This window comes from Stegodyphus dumicola, chromosome X1 (assembly GCF_044657685.1).
Source record: "Stegodyphus dumicola isolate Sdum_Otavi_A_Nest chromosome X1, ASM4465768v1".
Taxonomy (NCBI): domain Eukaryota; kingdom Metazoa; phylum Arthropoda; class Arachnida; order Araneae; family Eresidae; genus Stegodyphus; species Stegodyphus dumicola.
Window position 1 is genome coordinate 108,420,063 of NC_140780.1, and position 16,239 is coordinate 108,436,301.

Genomic DNA, 16,239 nt, shown 5'->3' on the forward strand with positions numbered 1-16,239 from the left:
ATTTATTTATATAGTATTTTCTAATATCAAAATAAAAGTCTCATTTCATTATCTCAAAAATCATTTTTGAGATAAACATTTAATTAAAACATTTTATCAATAGATCAGTCTGCTTTAAAATAACAAGCATAAAAATAATCGATCCGAATTTCGTTCATTCATATTTTTAATTTTTGTTTACATTTCATACTTTGCTTGCCCAGATGATAAAAGTTCGCCTTATCTACTTAAAACATGTCTTCAGGTTGTGGTAACGAATGAGTTCCTGCACGAAGAATATCTCTCAAGGAAAAAAAAAATGCGATTTTCTAGATGTGAATTAATAATAAACAATTGCGACAAAGATTTTTCTGCAAAAGGAGGTCATGACACAGAAAATTGAATTGAGCTCAATATAGTCTGTATATCAAATAATGACTAATGATCAAGAAGCCATGAAAATGAACACTCATCCCTCCCCATATATTCCATACATAGTCTTCATGATACTGATAATCGCATTACTAACTAAAAAAGCTCGTTTCCTTCATATCATAGAAAATAAACAGATGGAACACAAATATCTCTTATTTCATCATATCATCTCTACAGAAGAAACACAAATTATTTATTCATTTGATTCTACTGGAACACAGGAAGAACTAACAGAACTTTAGAGTACCAACCATTTACAGGGATACTAATTGGACACACTTCCAGTCTTTAATAGTATCCTTTTACCTCCTTTTATAAGTCAACTTATCACGATTAGAGTAAATGAAATAATATGGTAGTTCTTCTTTCATGATCCGCTTTATAACTAAGAAATTTCTTAAATTTATACGAACCTACGAATTTATAAACATCTTATTTGTGAATGAAAGTTTTACGTATAATGATAAACTAAATTAAAATAATTTTTATACTTTATTGCATTAATACCTTTATACTTGTATTACATTTTGTTGCTTAGTTAGTTATACTATACTACTTAGTGGGCTTATATATTATTATACTAGAAGTTAGACATGCTTACAGTATTTTCTTAGTACTTCTAAATACAGTACGTTGTAATATAATTACAGTAGGCTCCAATATTATCCGAATTTAAATTCCAGTTTTTGTCAAATAATAAAATCGGAAACCGTATGCCTTATGAAAATGATTTTCCGCATTCTCTGCTATTTGCACAAAAGCATATTGATATCATCATATTGATCACGTCCTTCTCCTAATTAATTTCAAGAATCTTAAAAGCTGTTCTGAATATAGCTCGAGCCGTATGAGTTAAAAGAAAACATTTTAACTAGTTATTTCCATAAGCCTCTTCAAAAGCGTTTCGAAATTTGTAAAATGAAGATACATTTTCTAAATATTCGATGGATTTACGTTCATATACGTTTCTTCCACTTAAAATGCATTCATGTCTTATTCTTTCTAATGAGCTCCGTCTGTGGCTAAAAGGACAAAACCTGTGCGCGCTGACAGATCGCCCTGTATTCGGGTTTTTACTACTGAAGACTCTGTTTGTATGAGGCTTTCTTAATTTCCCTTGCGTCAAGTGTGAATTCATGTAAATTACATTACAAACTCTCCCTCGTCCTGAAAGAAAGTATTCCTTCTAAGACAGATACCCTTCTAAGGTTTTCACAGGTGGTACCGTTAAGCCAATAAACACACCATATGCGTGTCTATCAACATTTTACAGGATTTAAACTGCTTGGTACCTAGATGAGCTTAGCAATTAAATATAAGGAGAAACTGCAACATTTAGATCAAGTGAACATCATAAATTTTCATCTACTTTCACATTAACTTTTACCTCCTTTACCTCAATGAGTAATCTGCCGTGTTAAGGAAACGAAGTAAAAGATATTAAATTAAGTTCTTTAAATACTTCAAAAAGGTACACTGCGACTAAAGAGCATAGCCCGCAGCGACTGATAACAGGATCTAGCTGTCTCTGGTATCGTTTAAATATGCCATATGAATGCAATTGATTTAAAATCCCAATTCTTTTATCTACGTATACTACTGGGATGCTATTGCAAAAATTCTAACACAAAAAGTTATCAGTATAACTTGCTATTTCATTCTGGAACATTTCGCTTAAATTTGGAAAAATATGAAGGAGTGTGCATGGTTTCGCATCGTGATACATTATTGGCAACCATAAAGAAATCTAAAGACATAACCATCCAGATCCCGGAGGTGTTGTAACTCTAGGTCTGCCTATGTCTTCAAGACACAGAATCCTCGTATTCAAACTGATTCCATAGTCGGTGGACCACACTACTAGAGACATTGAGACGTCTAGCAGAATCACCTTGTGACATCTCCATTTCCATCCATCCGATCGCCCTCCACCTCAACGAATCGAGTAAACGGCTTCTCCTATCCATTGATAGACTCTCCTGGATATTGTCAACGAAACTGCTAATAGCAGTTGAAGATCAACACTTGTGAACAAAACTTACAATTTTTGCTTTTTTTCTCCAACTCCTATTTAAAGTATTCATTTCTGTAAAATGAAGGTGGTAGCTATTGTTTTTGCATATATTTTCTTAAACTTTATTATTTATCATGCATATAAACTGTGAATTTAAATGTTACTGACATTTTTGTAATGGCGAGATTTGAAAAACATGCTGTTCCTTAACATTTGGAGGGCAGTATAGATACAGATATTTATATATAGAGAGAGCGAGAGATGTATATATATATTAAAGGTATTATATTATATTAGGTACTATTTTAAATATAAGGAATGTTAATTTTCTTAATCATCATTCAAAGACTGGTTAAGATATGATGGAAACAAAAAGAAATTAACCTAAATAGAAACATGCCAGCATAATTTTCGTATGGCTTTCTATTTCATTGGATCTTTTTCTTTACAATATTTGGAGAAAGCAGTAATCCAGCAGTAAGCTATTAAACTTCAACAGCTTGTTTTATATTCCCTACTTTCACATTTACTTTACAATATTTCTTACAGATTAAAGCAGTTCCATTTTGATTTTTTAATTCCTTCTGTTTATTATATCGTTTTCTTATTTTTCATCATCTTCGTTAGTTTTGTTTACTATGTGGACTGCTTATTTCTCAAACTAAACATTCACTTTGCATTACATTATTTTAGCTAAATGCAACTTTTGCAATATTGCGTCACCAAGTAAGTATTGTTTTCTCCTTAGTTTTTTTCATTTTAATTACTGTATCCAGACTACATATTTTTAAGACTAATATTTTCTTTATTTCCCTCCTACACTGCAGAATGTTTTAAGATTGATCTAAGTTTTGAGTTTCTTCGGTCATTTTAAACGACCTTTAATAATCTCTTTTCTTACTTTTTATGCTCCAGTGGTTTCCGAATATTAATTTTTCGAAGCGTTCTATTTTAAAATCATTCTAAAGATTTCGCTTAGAAGATATATCAATTTAAAAAACTCACACTAAATAATCTATGATCACTGACCTAGCAATGTCACTCTATTGAGTTTTTGCAATACTTATTTAAAGACGGACCTACCAGATATAAAGTGCATTGCTACTTCTACTTGACACAGATTTTTTTTCATTCAAACTTTTTATTTCATCAAGTTTTAATTTGATCACTACAATGTTTTTAAAAGTCTGCCTTTAACATCGATAAATTGCAAATTAGAACCATGTGAATCATTTCAGTGTGTCTGTTTCACGGATGATCTAATGAATGCGGAATTATTAAAAATCTTCTTTGTGTTTCATTAAACTAACGATTATTAATTCACACTAAGAAATTTAAGCAAATTCCGTGAAAATTAAATTTTGCTGAACTTGCTCGCAATATTATGCAATGAATCTAGCTGATTAATGTTAAATGAGATACTAAGTTGTATATTCGGTCTTACAAATGACTTCCATGAAGATTTCGGCTTCTTGAGAAAAGGGGTAAAATTTGTTTTAACCGGACATAACAGTCAACCTGACTACATATTTTCCTGTTCTTTTTATTTCCTTTTAAACATTTTCCTTAAAAAACACTTTTAATTGAGTATATAAATTGAGTTATTTATTTGCAACAAATAGGAAAAACAAGGCAAGAAAGATGAACGTCTCACTAGTTCGGGATTTTAATATTTTGGCGTTCGATTTTCTAGACTGGCTTAAACCCGAATTGCTACAGCGTTATTGTATGAAGAAAGCTCGAATCTGCAGCTGAAGCTAGCTTTGAAAAGGTTCTTCATTCATTGAGTAATTAAAAATTACAAATACTTGTACATTTATTTGTTCGATAGCAAACAACCTATTTTCATCTCTATGGCTTGCGCAGTACAGACTTTAGTTGTATATATATATATATATTTATAAAGTATTTCCTCCCTCTTTTCTGCATGCCTTCGTGGTATAAAGGTGGCACGTTATCCAGAGATCCAAGTTCTAATCCCGGCGACGGCGTTGCATATTTTTCACGTCACCTGCTTCCCCCCCCTCAAAAAAAAAAAGAAAAAAACTAACCACTCTACAGTGGTACCCGAACTAAAAGGTGATGGATGATGCTTATTCACCCCCAGGTTTTGGCGACTAGATCCCTTAATCCAAAGTCGCCCTTTTTTTATCCTTCCTTTTTGCATACCTTCGTGGTATAACGGTAGCACATTCGGAACGTATTCGAGAGGTTCAGGTTCGAATTCCGGCGAGGACATTGCATATTTTTCACGTCTCCTGCTTCAAAAAACATAATGACTCTAGTTAATAACGTCTTCTAATACACTAGTTAATAATGTCTTCTGATACGCTAGTTAATAACGATTAAGTTTTCTTTCTCCAGTTTCCAGTTTTCCAGACTACTTATGTTCTCATGTTAAGTACCTATTGTAGCTGCAAGTTGCGATTGTATTTGCAAAATTTGGAACGTTAAACACGTTTCTTGTTAAACACATTGCTCTATTCCTCACTAAAAGATGATGTAACCTTGCCTGCTGTAAGAAACAAAAGTAAAGCTCGATGAATTTCAGTTTCTTTGTCTCATAAGCTTAATCGCATCCAGATTTTCTTTTATGATTTACTCACGGTCTACTTTATCTTATCGACTCCGGAGCTTAGAAACTTCTGCTTCATGCTGAAGAGGAATTTAACATCATTGTCGTTGCTAGGGGCTTGCCATCCAAACAGATATTTAGAACAACTTCTTTCATCAGAAATAATCAATTTGTGTTTCCTTTCAAATATAAATGATAGTTTGATTTGTGAACAAAATGAGAAGTAAATGTTACAGTTTACTTCTCATTGTGTTGACAATTAGTTTACACTCTCGTTGTTACCCATTTTTTCCCTATTCCTTGTATCTACTGAGTGATCAAGGTTGTATGTCTCCTACGTACGTCATAGAAATGAAAATTTTCGAGGACATTAGTTTATCGACTTGCGCTAATTTTTGAGGTTAAAATTATCTCTCTCTTCTTGTAATCACAGTTTTCTGGTCACTAGGAAGAAAAAATTCTAAGAGACGAAATTACAAAATATTTTCTCCTCTCCTCCGGTTCAAAAGTTGCAACGTAAAGTATTTGCTGTAAATGCACTGCAAATTTTTCTTCACTCCAAAGGTAGGAATTCATATGAATGGTAGGAATAAATTCACATACCAGTAGTAAGGGTTCCGACGCCTAGCATATGTATGTTACACCACCCAAGTTTATTAATTCATCATCATTATCAATTTATAAGACCGAATCAAAATGGGTATTGACTGAATAGCCTGAAATTAATATGAAGTTCCCCTACATTTACGATAAGCACTATACTGGTATATTCTACGCTTAGTGCAGCGTATAAATCCTTTTTTTATTAAAAGATATGCATCGAATTTTGAAATTGATAAAATAGTTTCTTGAGTTAATATTTAAAGAAGAACTGAATAAGAATTATCTGAAGCTGCAGTGACTAATAGGGTTTTTTAAAGATAGAAATAAATTGGAAATTTTTATATCTTCTGAAAGGAGGAAGCAGTTTAAATTTCTACTTTAAAAGTCTTTCGGCGTTCCTTTTGATGCAGAAATTTAAGTACGTTATCAGATAGTAGTATTAGTAAAGAAACCAAACGAGCCTCTTAGAGTAAAAAAAGAAATTACATCAATAGAAGTTCAAAGTAGATGATATAATATTTTATTTTTTAAAAATATTTCTTCAAGGATATAGGTACGAATTTTATTTTTCAACTTATCTGCAACTAGGGCACTGACAGCCGATTTATAGCAATTTTCCAAATGAGAAATTATTCTTAAAAAATAAGTAAAATGAAAATGATAAAACTCATCTTACAATGAAACGATCATATTCCAGTTTTCTTCTGAAATAAATAATTTAGAAAATATTCCCAAATTAGATAGCGAAAATATGGCAGCCATCATATATTTTTCTGATGAAAATCATTACAATAATTTTTTTTAGGTGCGCATTCGTTCCTTGAGGTAAATAAATTATTGCGTAAAATTCTAATAATTAGTTTATCCCAAATTATAGGGCAGAGTTTTTAAAAATGAACTCATTTTTCATAGTTCTATTTTAACATTGTGAGTCATAGATGATATCAAGTGCTTTTAGAAGTTCATTGACTTGGAGTTAAATTAAAGATATAATGAAATACGCTCTACTGCCTTCAGAGTTTTATAAATTTAAGACTACAATTACTCATGAGCGCAAAATTTATCTCTGGCACATTAAGTGATATTGTAATCTCGTTATTACATTTGTTACTTTTATTAAAGTTAAAAACAAAACTAATTAATTGGCATCTATCCACTGTATATTTATTTATTTTAACGACAAAAAAATTGCTACGGAAACAAAATAGATCATCAACGAAATTTATAGAAAGATGTGTCATTTGATTAAGGCAAAGAAACTAGAGGGCTCTCTGCCTGTGCGTATACATGCCTTCGCGGAGGGCATTTTTAAGGGAAACTAACTCGAATCCATGTTTCTTAGGGGAAAACCAACAAAGTAACTAGCCCGTTCGTCGGGATTCGAAACTTAAACGACCAGTATTAAGGAAATTTCCCTGTATGACTACTGGTGGGCCTTACGGAAAGAACACTGTACTCATCGATGTTTGTGAGAAGTGGTTTAAGATGTTTAGAAATGGCGAAACTGACATTACTGGCAAATCAGATTCCGAAAAAACCGAGAGAATTTGAGAACAATGAATTGCAAGAACACAAAACCTGGCACAAATACCAGAGAATGCTTTAAAATAAATACTCGTGACATTTTCTTACGTTAGTTAAGTACATGTGAATTCGTATTTCTTTAATTAAACCACCTCCAATTTTAGACGTTTTTGGTTTTCTGTGTTCTTAGAGAAAATAATTATCAGTGATGACCATTATTGATTTACATTACAGATTTTCTTCAGTCAAAGCTCACAGAATCTGTTAAAGAAAAATGCTTGTTGAAATGCAGCGTGTCGGTTTATTAAAATTACGAGTTACAAATTAAGTACAGAGAATTACGAGTACAGGGAATTACAAGTTAAATTAATTACTTATTTATTACCAGTTAAGCACAGAGAAAAAATTACGAATTAATTAAATTAAATTACAAGTTAAGTACAAGTTAAAATTTTAAATTACGAGTTAAGTACCGAGTTAAGTACAGAGAAAGGGGACAAACAATGTAGCAAGAAAAAAAAAACTGTAAATTAATAATATTTTTAAATACAAAAATTAGATCTTAAATAAAAAGCCATAAAAAACTTTCGTCTACGAGCTTCCTTTGTTATAAACTGCCAGCAGCATTTTCAGTGATTTTTAAACAAGTTTCTAAATTTAACGCTTTTACTTTTTTTTGTACCCTTCTTAATATAAGAGTATTGAAATATCAAACACAGAAATGAATAAATTTCGATAATGTATAAACATCGGTTTTCAAGTGGTTCATGATCCACTTGAACACCAATTTTAACAAACTACCTGTTGCATAGATAATAAATTAAAAAATTAATACAAACGACTTAAAAACGAATCATTCAGACAGTTCTGTATCATAACTGCCGAATCAAGTTTACGTGAAAAATTCGACGACACTAAGAAAAGAGAAAATTAATGATTCAGAAATGATTAACCACCGTTTCGCATAAATACTGTTTCAGTAAAAACTGGAATATAACGCCATGATTTTTTTAAATATTTTAGTTTGATAGAGAATTTAGACATTTTGGCAGTTCACGTTAGGCATTCATTTAATTCACATTTGATGCACAAGGCGAAGTTAAGGAGTGGGCGTTTTAAAAAATAAAATTACAAATATCAATGCTAATACTCAGAAATACTGATCACTTTCAGAAATAACCAAAATTTCACGAGAAAATGCGTTGTATTTAAAATTCCAGTGAAAGTATGCAACCACCAAATAATTCTACAACGATGGTCAGAGATTAAAAACCTTTTCATGTCTTAAGAACTTAAGAACAAAGCTTGGATAGGCGTATTTATTACAGTGCAAAAGTGACGCTCTTGGGAATGTGGAACGTTATTTATCTTGGTACCCTTCGATAGAGGTGCTAGAAGATGTTCAGTAACAAATATAAATAAGTATTATTACGTAGCTGCGTCTCCTAACCAGTCATGTTAAGGTTATCATGTTATTATGAAGCAGCAGTCAACTTAAGATAGTTACATCAGCTTATATTGTTAAATAGCGGTTGATCTAATAACATGATAGGTATCATATTAATTACATCTGCTTAAATAAGGTTAAATTAGAAACTGATCTAGTTGCGTAATAGGTTAAAAAAGCAAGCCGGTCTAATTTATAGCAATAGGTACACGTCTAACCTATTTGTCAGCAATTGTTCGATGACTTACGCAGCGAATCACTACAGCGTCACATCTCTTTGAACATGAGAAGAATGCTACTCTTTCCGTCTGCTGAATGACCAGCCTATCTCTACCTGTTACTCTTCTTGCCTTATAAACTATATCCGTTCACCTGTAACCAAGCGGGTAAGATCGCTGAATACTGGTAGTTCATCAGAAGTTCAGTTCCCAGCAAATGAAAGGGGATTTACCTCATAAAGCTTTCGCAGTTCTTCTTTTGTATATATATTTTTAAAAAGTCAGTTCTTAGAAAATCTTCTGCAAAAGCATCCGTTCAAACTTCTCAAGTGTCTTCCCATAAAAAAAGAACCTGTGCGAATATAAGAAAATTCTTTCACGTTGAGCCGAAATCTCAAAGCGAAATCACTATCACTAGCACTGCCCAGCTGTTATAAGCAGTCAACTTAATGCGATGCAGTATCTAACCATCTTAATGCTATCTTGCAGCTTTCCTCAGACTTACATTAGTAACACGTATAAATGACAATAAAAATGCTTTCTTTTTGTTCACGAGTAAAACTAATTCATTTAAAGAATATATTTCTCAGATAGAGCAGTGAGTGCGTTCTTAAGAGGGTTTTTTTTCGGGGGGGGCATATGTAAATAATTAGAACACACCCTCAAAACACTAGCATATCAGTTATAATAATCATTGTCTTCGTGCGCAAAAGAATTTTATAATACACACACCATCTCTCTAAGAGAAAGACAGGATAGACAGGATAAAATGATAGTTCACGTCTCGAACTTCATTTAACCTGGAATTTATAGCAACTGTAAGCCACTGGATATAATAATTTATTTATATGTAATAATTTTTATCTTTACATTATAAGGTATTTCTCCCGCCTTCCTAGCTGGCTTCGTGGTGTAGTCGTTCTGCAATCTGGATCGGTATTCCAGAGGTCCGCGGTTCGATTCCCGGCGAAGGCGATTGTTAATTTTTCATCTTTCCTGCTTCTCAAAAAAAGAACCTAATGTCTCTACAACATGATCGTCCAAAATTTTCGCAGACAGAGTTAGTGATGCAAAATATGTAAAGGTAAGCCATTATCCAAAATATAATGGTTGTCGAGGATCACAGCAACTACCAGGATTTTAGTGTACCATTACACTTTAACGGAGAGGGAGATGGTTGCATACTTAATGGTAATGGAAAAAATGTTCAAAGCATTTTACTAACCTGAAGAATTCTGGATGTGGTTGTCTTTCGGGAAAATATATTTTTTAAAATCCAATAAAGGTTGCACTCGCTGCAGTTTTCCTGACCTAGTTCACGTTACAGACAACCACGGTAATGCATTGTTTCAACGTCTTTCAATCATGAGAAACATAAGGATTCACTCCATTTTTAAAAGGTTGGGGGCCATGTTTATATGGATACGGTGGCTGTTGACGAGTAGCTGCATTCTGACTGACTACCTCGATCACCGGATGTAATTTCTTCATATGGGACAAATTAAGAGGCTGCATGTTTGTGCCGACCCTTTTTCGAGATTTAATGAAACTGAAATAACGCCTTATCATGGGTACTAGAAAAACTCTGGAGCGAAAAGAAATTTATTTGTGCTACAGAATAACAAGAACAATATTACGGAATAGCCGGAGTAAAAGGGTCATGAAGTCATGTCACAAAGGATGGACAGATAGAAAATATGCATTAGTATTCATTATTGTAACAATATATCTACACATTAAAATATACATCGTAGATAATAATCTGATATACATGGGAATACTAATCGCAGGCCTTTATCACTCGTCATATACATTAGACAGTTGTTTGTAGAGGATTGAACACTTAACATGCTAAAGGACAAGTCTGGAAGTTCTAACTTTAAACATATCAGAATATACTAGTTATGTGTTAACGCCTTGTGTCGGTGTTTGAAATTCAAAACGTTAATGCCTCCCGTCTGCTCTAACAACCAATTTATCAATCTCTTGCCAATTACTATCTCAAGCTTCAGAAACAAATTGGAAAACAGATATCAATATATATGGGATCCTTTAATAAATCAACCACACAGTAACCTGAACTTCAGTCTCGAAGGCGCGAAGTTAATGAAAGACTTTTGAATAAGTCTTTGTTGAGAGTTCTAATCTGAACTGTCTGCAAAAGCATAAGCTCAACAGATTATTTCACTCGTGAAATTAGCTTTTATCGCTCTGGCTCGATACACTTTCACCTTCTTTTACATAGTGTTAAGTATCTTGAAGTACGAGCAAAGCAGATAAGCCTTTTAAGAGATACAAATTATCTCACCAATTGTAAGAGACACTACCGTACATCATTCTTTCATTAATCGAAATGTCAACGAACTTGAAGAAATATTTTAAAATAGAAACTGAGTTTTAAATTGAACATACGAAATTTGAGAACATTAAAAAAAGTTCCGCTTTAAAAGTTTATCTGAATGGACTATCTTCATCTCAATTTTAAGAAAGAAAAAAATCTTAACTGATAATATTCGAAAAGGAAACACAGACAGACAAAGAAAACAAAAAACTGAGTGAAAGAGATAATACCTTATGTTTGCTCAAAAGCTGCGCAGAAGCTTAGAGAAAATTTTTATAGTAATCAAAGATATCACTGTGGATATAACTAAGAATCGTTTTTCACACCTCCTAAATAAAAGTCTGGATTTCATTCCGGAATCATATCAAGATAACCTCATTGATGCTTCGAGGATTTTCTATGCAGAATGAAGCAAAGCAGTTCAATAATTTTCAGGTCCGAATTAGCTTCAACTGATAAACTAAAGCTGAGTTTTAACAATACAAAAAAAAAAAAAAAAAAAAAAAAAAAAAAGGTATAACATCTTATTATGTACAAGAACAACAGAATAGCCTTTTGCTATTTATTTGACGGAATGTGATTTGAACTTATAAAAGAAATATTTAAATTATTCAATGTTTAATATGTTAATTACTAACATGAATAAAATATCATTTAATACATTTCAGACGAAAACCAATTATTTAACACTTTTCTTCCGAAACGTATTAAATTAAGATAATAATTAACAAAATAAGAATTTATATATAAAATACGCTAAAAATTTTCCAAAAAAAAATGAAAATAATTTTAAGAACACTAGGAAATTCGAATAATATAGTTTAAGAAATGTACACATATGCATATACACAGTCATATGTATGATAATTCCATTTACTCCTCTCGGAGAACAAAATCATAGAAAATGTAAATAGGAAAACGATTTCATTGCTAAAGCAAAAAAATTGAAAATAAAAATGAATTTTACATCCCATAGCTGTTTTTTCAAAAAAGCTGCGAAGACATTATGTTGTTTACATATTTTTAAAATCTTGTTTTCCATAGGAAGCGAATATGATTTATTTTTACACTCATGTCCATAAATTAAGGATAATTCGGAGTCACGCGGAAATCGAACTCTAAAATAAATATATCACCTGTAAAATCACTACATACATCTTCAAGAATCATATGCAAATTTCAGGAAGTAACCAGATGACACCGATGGTACATCACAGTGACGAGAGTGTAAGAGAGTGATATATAAGGAATACAGGCAAAGAAGTAAAATTGTTTGCAGGTGCTTTATAAGCATTTCAGTGCAATAACCGAATAGTTATGACACAAAGGACGCATTCGGATTATTTTTTACGTGGTACAATTACCGGCCGTCTGGAATGTGGGTGTACCCAACTGGAAGTATCAGACGAACTTGGAATTGCCCAGAGTGTCATCTCCAGGCTTTGGCAACGATTCCAAGATGATGGTAATGAGAGTAGACGTTACAGCACAGGTCGCCCCAGAGCTACAACGCCGAATGAGGACGGGTATTTGGCAGTTACTGCCAAAAGAAAGAGGTGGAGCACAGCCTCAGACCTGTCTCGTCAGCTCTCTTCAGCCACTGGTACGACAATTTCAAGGCAGACCGTGTACAGACGCATAGGGCAGATTGGTCTATATGCTCGTAGACCTGTCAGATGCGTTCCACTTATTGCAACTCACTGTCGCCTGCGGTTATCCTGGAGTAGAGAGCATGCATTGTGGACACCGCAACAGTGGGCTTGTGTGATGTTTTCCGACGAGTCCAGGTTTAGCTTGCAGTCTGATTCTCGCCGGACGTTCATATGGAGAGCTCCAGGTACCCGTTACTACTAAGAAAACATCACTGAACGACACCGGTGGTGCAGGAGTGCTCGTTTGGGGTGGAATTATTCTGGGTTCCAGAACTGACCTGCATGTTCAAATTGGAACCATGACAAGCCAAATCTATCGGGACGTTATTCTGGAACAACATGCACGTTTTTTTCGGGCCGCCATGGACGCACAATTTGTGTTTATGGATGACAACGCCCGTCCTCACCGTGCAAACATCGTAAGCGAATGCCTTAAATCGGAGGATATCACCCGTATGGACTGGCCAGCATTCTCACCGGACTTGAATCCAGTAGAGCACGTGTGGAACATGCTTGGCCGACGAGTTGCAGCCCGTCAACCTCCTCCTACATGTCTACCGGAACTTCGGAGAGCATTGCTTTTTGAGTGGTGTAATATTCCCCAAGATCAGATCGATAATTTGATACTCAGCATGCCTAGGCGTTGTACGGACTGTATTGCATCGTCTGGGAGACATACAATGTATTAACAATCATACCAACCATGTAATATTGGTTTTTTGTAAATAGGTTTTTTTTTTGTAATTTGCTCCAGGGTGAAAAAATCGCTATTTTTTTTTAATAATATCAAACATATAGCATCTCTTTTTGCTCTTTACCTTTTGTTTAATAAATAAGCTTTACAAATAAGTCAAATTTGTTTTGCTTCTAACTCTTTCTCTCCCTGATTTTGCCTTATCCTTAATTTATGGACATGAGTGTAATTTAAAATGCATTATTATTTGTTTATCAATGACAACAACTATAAGAGCGTGTTTAATTAGTTCTAGAAAAATTTATTTACTTACATATGAGTTACAGAGTTCACAAACTGATATGTGTTTTTAAAAGAATTTCCTTTCTGTTTGCACATGTTGGAGAAAGTATTATTATCGATGTCTGAATCCTTTTTTTTCCAGCAATTAACTAATAAATCGCTTAAAAATTTATATTTGGCTCAAATAAGTTTATCTTATAAATAATTATTTTATGTTAATAATGTGCAAGAATAAAAATAGGATATTGCATCCCATATGATATATGCAGATACATAACCATTACAGGAAAAATGATTTAATAAAATAAAAGAAAATTAACCTTTTAATGAAAATAGCGAAACAATCATTTCTAAAATCTACTAGGCGAACGTGTATATGAATTTCATTTCAGTAACTAATGCATTTATGTTATTTCTTAAGACTTAACTTTTACTGATGACTATAAGTTCTTACACAGAATAAATATCCGACGTATAACAAATAGAAGAGTCATGGCCCTCTATTTTGTAGAGAAACCTAGATGTACTCCTTTTTTTTTTTTTCAAAAAGAGTTCAGTGAATGATAAAATTCGTTAAAGAATTCTGCAAAATCATTTCATCATTAATTGGGTCACGCGACTGGTCAGCGTTTTTAATGCCTGTTCTAAATTTTAATTCTATAAACTTCATTCTTAGCTGTAAAACTGAAGGACAGCAAGATAAAAGATTATTCTTCGCAGTTCCTCTATTGTACCATTTATTTAAATATACTGGGTTTTATCGATGTCTTCATTTTGAAAGCTAAGGACAGCTGCGATACACTACGGAGCGAATGCCTTTATTCGGCTTTTTATCATCGATGTCTCACATCACATGCCTGTTATACAAAACAGACATCGGCAATGAAATCTGATAGTGTATTTTCTTCACTGATTTCACCCTCCCTGGCGTAAAATAAAACATTAGCCTTGAAAATTACAGAGATTTTAACCAACTCCTTAAGTATGCACTACATTGAAATTTCAATAAAAATTATTGAGCTATCAGCAAACCATTATATTCTCAACAAGATTGGATTCCGTGGTTTTACACAATATTACCCAGTTTCGAATCTAAATCGAAAACGTTACAAATTCTTTTCCGATATCCAGTTAAAAGTGACCACATCATGCCAAAAAGAGCAAAAGTGCGAAAATATTTGCTGTAAATCATCCGTGGGTTATGGAATAATTTCCAAAAATTGTTTTTTCTTCTTCCAAGAAGAAAAAGGCTTCAGGTTCGATTGTCAGTATCACAAATTCCTATAAACTGAAATGTTCAATCAAAAATCCCTTTTCGGTTACCCATGGCATACTTAGCAGTGGTGCTATTATAATTCCATACATACATACACATTTCATTACACGCTGAAAAACTCTTTACCTTTCTTTTGTAATGCTTTACAACTTTGTTTTAATAAGGACACGGTTAAGAAATTCTTTGTCATAAGAGAATCGATATATATATAATATATCGAGTGGAAGGATATGTTCCAAACGGTGTGGAAAAACATAATCTGTAACTTTACGCGACCTGGCGAAAATACGTCAGTTGACAGCGTCCGCAGATGCAGGTCATTCAGAAACAGCTGAAATTCATTTCTCCTTTTTAATACGGCCATTGTTCTGAACCATAACGTGACAAGGCGAGAAATATGCTTAGACGAAAGCAGGTGCGAAAACACAGCGTGGCGTTCTAGCAACTCCAAATGTTTCTTTAATTTTTGCACCCTGTTGGAAAGAATAAGCAAAAATACTTAGAAAGCTGCAAAAATTTTCATAATAATGTCCTCTGTTGCAAATAGTAACTGAAACAAGTAATTGGAAATATCGGCTTTTGTAAAACCTCGGCTGCGTTGTCAGATCTATGAAGAAGACAAGGATTTCTCACAATATATAATTCTCGCTATATTTCATGCAAATCTCCGCGAGATTTCTCAGTTTTTAAGAATAAAGTTCATTCCCATTGTGAGCTTCAAACTTAGTGGAACTTGCATTTATTAATTTTGTATATATCAATTTTATTTTACTTCTCATTTTTTAAAAATTTCTACCGGATTTTGAGCAGCAAATACTCAGTGAAATGCTATTTAATTGTTTATATTGCTTTTCACGAAGATTTCTACCCATGCTATCTACGAAGGTGATGACTATACAAATTGCGACTTTTCATCTGAGACTCCTGCTTCAAGCTTGATGTCCTTCCTTTCTGTTTGGATTTTACGTTTCTATTTGTGATTCGTCTTAGGGAGAAAAGAGATTAATAGAACTAAAGTCTCAAGTACAGCTGAAGACTTCTTTCAGATAGACGGATCTGCGATGTAAATCTCATTACATTTGTTCGCTAAATGCAGAAATATAAAAGTCTAGAAACAACAGATGTCACTTGACGCAAGAAATTTAATTTATTAAGTCTGTTGCCTTAATTTATTAAGTCTGTCATTTTAGGTTTCATAC

General features: G+C 33.1%; 1 protein-coding gene across 1 annotated transcript in view; it reads right to left on the minus strand.

The window, feature by feature from the left end:
* Positions 1-16,239, minus strand: part of LOC118185900 (A disintegrin and metalloproteinase with thrombospondin motifs 9-like) — a 524,770-nt gene that overhangs the window by 304,319 nt on the left and 204,212 nt on the right. The window lies entirely within an intron of this gene.